The following is a 4,810-nucleotide window of genomic DNA, read 5'->3' as shown; positions in this document are numbered from 1 at the left end:
CTTGGTAACATTAAACTCAAGTCCACAGTGGGTTTTGGCTCCAACAAAGTGACGTTCTGGGGCAAAGATGAGAAGAGACCATTAACACACCTGGAGAAAATTCCATTCCATTCAGCACCACCCTGAGAGGGTGACCCTCCCAGTGTCTGCCCTTCCTGCAGCATCACAGATAGCTAAGAGTAGGCTTGGGCTGGCTCAGTAGCAAGGCTCTTGGCTTTGCATGTGCTGTTTTCAATGGTCAAGGCCAAGCGCAAGAAATGTGCAACACAGTGTTTATTCACTAGTGATTAATCAATGCAGCTCTCTAAGTACACATGTTAGCAACTACCCTTCATTGAAACCGAGCCCTTGAAGACAAAGTAGGATTTTTTGAGCACTTACCTAACAGAAAGCACAGCCAGTGCTCAAGTATGTCTTTTGTCAGCTTGTTCTTTCAAAGCCAAGCACATGTGTAACAAAACATACCAGTGTAATGTATCCCTTAAACAAAGTATGTTTATCCTTAGGGCATCAAAATGGTTCAATCCAGTTCCAAACCTCTGCTGAGAATGTGTATTTCCATCCCGGATACACTTGTGACAAGTGTTAATTCAGACAAGTGTAGATTCAGATTCAGTATACCTAGGATGGAAATGCAAAATCTCAGCAGGAGGCCAAACCTAAATGAACCAAAGGTGCCACAGCATGTACCTTTTCTATGTTTCAAAGTCACATGGGGGTCACATGGTGGAGAAACTTTGAAACATGATTCATTTGCACCGCCTGCGCGCATAGGAGAGACAGGTATTATTATCCCAGGCAACGCTAAGGGTATTCTATCAAGAAAGGAACCAATAAGACAGAGAAGGTTATGCAGAAAATCTCCTGCCAGAAAACCTCACTGTTTCCATCTCTCTCTCTCACTCTCTCTCTTTCTCATTTGAAATTCATGAAGATGAAGTGCAGCTTTTGTTTCCCATCAGTGAGATGAGCCTTAATACACTCTTGCCAAATGCAAGCTAACAGAGAGTAATTGTTTTTCATCTAAATTGCATGTCCCACCTGCTTAGTCTTCAAAGAACATAGATGTTACAGCTTTGATACCCAACTGCAGGATGACAAAGCAGAGGACGCGCGCACATGAGCGCCAGGAGAATTTTTAATCATGGTCCATCTATCAGTGAACCCTGGAACTCTGGGCAAAAGGAAAGGAGAGGAGGGAGATGATTTCTCATAAGGCAGATAAGGTTCTATATTTCATTCTCTCTTCCAAAAGGAGGAACATGATTTAGAGGGAATTGAGATTTCCCACGGTGTTTTTAATCTTCTTTTTTTCACTTAGGGGCCAGGTCCCTGATGTCGCACTTACAAATGTTTCAAAAACGAAAGTGAAGACCCAGAACACAGGAAAGACAACCCTCTGCACAAAGCCTCTGTCTTTAAGAAAGAACAAGTCGTTTCAGCTTGTTCTTGTTCAGATAAACTTCGCATCCAGGCATTTTATCATGTGGATGTTACCGTTCTTATAGACCTTTTCTCTGTGTACCTAACATCCAATATAGAAAAAGAAACAAAAGTCATCAATATCTAATATGTTTTTGCTTGTCATATCTCTTCTACGTCGATAAGTGCAGTCATTTAATTGCACATAACTGCAGAACGGTTGCAAGAGGCCTGTGTGACATGAATGAAAACCACCCAAAGAAATGAAATGATCACATCTGTACCCAACTCCAACCTGAGCAGATAGAAATGGTGCTTTAAAAAAAGAAAGAAAGAAAGAAAAAGGGATTGATCCCTTTGCTTCATTGTGTAACCAGATGCCGAGACAAAAGGTTTGATTCTGTTGATAGTGTTTGTTTCAGTTAATGTAATTCTTCTTGCCTGGTTTAAACTCCTATTTTCTAATTACATTTCTAAACCCTACCAAGACTGGAAGGCTGCTTTACCTTGGCTTGCACTTAGGGAATGCTCACAGAAACTAAATTACTTCTGCAACTGTCAAGAAATTCTCCTACTGTCCTATCTTATCTAAACCTTGGCAGTGTTTGACCCCAGGCAGCCCAGTAATAGAAAGTATCTCCCAGCATGCTGCCATCCAAGCTAACTCATCGGGCTGAAAAAGAGCAGGGAAAGCGTGTGGTTCCCAGACCTGCGTATTAGTGTCAACCCTGCCGCTTAACCAGCTGCACAGCAGCGACCAATTACCTCAACCCCAGTGAGTCTCTGTTTCCTGCACATTGAGAGGCCTGGACACATCTCACTGGTTACTCTTCCAGTAGTAAGCATTCCAATCTCTGTGCTTTCCTTCCTTAATGGAGAATCAATTTCATTTTGGGAACAGAAATTGTTATTTTGAATGTGAAAGTTTTGGCCAAAACACCACCTGTGTTAACTAACAATGGCTTTTACATGGAGGAAATACTGTATAATCGCTCAGATTTTATTGAACACTAGAAAGCATTCATAGTACTCAAAGTCTTTGATAATGAAATAGCAGCCACCTGCCTTACCTGAAGATTCTATATTTGCAAATTCAACAAGTGGTTAAAATGAATTTGTAACCCCCGATAAATGCTCACCATGCTTTTAGGGGCATTCAAAAATGAGTACGTGCACGTCGGCTGAATAACTCAACACATGTACAACTTCACTGTGAGATTTTTATAGACCAAAATTATTGTAAATACTATGAGTCCACCATATCAATTTACAATGTTCTTATAGCATCTAAGGATAAACTGAGAAGAGAGAGATCTCTGGCATCCATGTATACTTGGGACCCATCACCTGGACTTGTATAACCTCATTTGAAATAGTAGGAGAAAATCCTGTGAACTGATCTCATGACTTAGAAGCTTTACCTTATAACCATCAAGGTCCGGCTCTTTTCTCGAATACACAACACAGCTTCTGTATTAGCCAGGAAGATGGGATCCTTGGTTGTGATTTTCAAACCCCAACTGAAGCAAACCAGAAAATTTATTGATTTTCTTATAACATAAAATTTCAAGGGTTATCACTCACCTTAGACATGACTGGACCAGACGCATCTGTGGCCAGGGCTGGGCCTCTGTCTCTTGGCTCTGCTTCCTATAATGTTATCTGCATTCATAGGCATCTCATGTAAGATGGCCAGATAGCCCCTGGCACCTGTAGGTGTAAGTGGAAGCTAGACAGAGAATAACTACACCAACTACAGGTAATGATATCATAGCTGTTTCTTCTACTTTATGTTAAACTAGAGTAAGTGAAGCCAGTGGGTATGATCTAATGGTTACAGAATATGGGAAACAGATTTCTCCAAAGTTGTCTCCCCCATATATATGCCAAACTTATACAGGTGGAGGTCATCAGGAGTAGATTAGGGGTCATTTTCCCTAAGAGCTATCAGCCATCTAGAGCAAGCAGACACCACTGTTTATCCCACAACAAGTAGGGCCCACTCCCTTCTGATAAGGATAGTGGTGGTCTGTTTACTTGTAGGAGATACCAGAGAGAGCAAACCCGCCCAAGGATGACCAAGGTTAGGCTGCCATCGTGAATCTAGGGTCCGCCCATCTTCTCACATGTATACCCCTAGACCTTCCCATTCCTATGGGCACACCCCTAGTTCATCCCCTTCCTGATACACTTATGCCTATCGTACATCCCTTCCTGTGATGTGTGGTTACCTGTAACCATGTCCCCCTAATAAGATATAACCCTTGGTTAGCAATAAAGTGGAGGCTCTCCCCGGCTCTCGCTCCTGGGGGCTCTCCTGCTCTCGTGGCTGGGCTCTCCCCACAAGGACCACCAAGCGGGGCTGAGGTGAGCATGCTACCATGAATTGTGTCTGACTCCATTAATTCAATCTCTCCTCTATCTCTCATGCTCTCTGTGACTTTACTATAATCTTTACTTATTATCGCTGCACAATTGCGCCTACCGGACCTGTGATGACTTGTGGGGGCGCCCTCTTTCTCCCCACAAGAGAAGAGTTCCTGGGTGGTACAAACTGCTCGTTTCCTCAGTTACAAACCAAAAGAATGGAGCTCAAGTGTACCCAGAAGTGCCAGATAGAAAGCCCAGGAGATCTTCCATGGGAAAACATCATTCACTGAAAATTCTATAGAGTACAAATTCTACTCTGATGTACATGGGGTCACCATGAGTTGTGTCAACAAATGGCAAGTGGTAGTCATACTGACTAGAGTCAAGCTAAAAATGTCCAAAGATAACTTTGTCACTATGGTAGCTCTTAAAGAATGGTGTCTCCATTTGGGTTTCTATCAAACTTAACTAAAAATTTAATACTGAGCTCTCTTTGGCCCTTTGTAATGATATTCTTAATGAATGTGATCACAGAATTCCTTTCCTTGGTCTTCGTCGGCAGAAAGTCAAATCGCACCAGCCAGAGGCAGCTAAGTGCAAGGGAAATTGAACTCTTTGGAAATCCAGGATTCTAGATCCAGCTCCAGCCATTTGAAAGGTCATTTAAACTCTCACTTTCATCACTGATAAAATGATGGTGCTGAGGGAGGTAATTCTAGGGCTCCCTTCGAGTTCTGAGATGCCATGAATCCGTGGACTGCTGAGTTCAGTATCATTTTGGAAGTTTTACTTTTTGCTTTCTCGATACAATTGTTCCATCAATAAGGAAAACCTATCACTCAGAACTCAGAAAGATGCTGACCTTCAAGTAAGTTAGAAACATTCTGCAAGTGGTGTGAGTGGCGAAACAGGGAGGGTAAAGGGAGAATGGGTAGGAAAGAGGGAACCGATTACAAGGAACTGTGTGTGACCTCCTCCCTGGGGGACAGACAACCGAAAAGTGGGTGAAGGGAGACGT

The sequence above is a fragment of the Echinops telfairi genome, unplaced genomic scaffold (assembly GCF_000313985.2).
Source record: "Echinops telfairi isolate 266 unplaced genomic scaffold, ASM31398v2 ScPeMD7_7469;HRSCAF=8507_1, whole genome shotgun sequence".
NCBI lineage: Eukaryota > Metazoa > Chordata > Mammalia > Afrosoricida > Tenrecidae > Echinops > Echinops telfairi.
Note: the sequence above shows the minus strand (reverse complement) of the source record.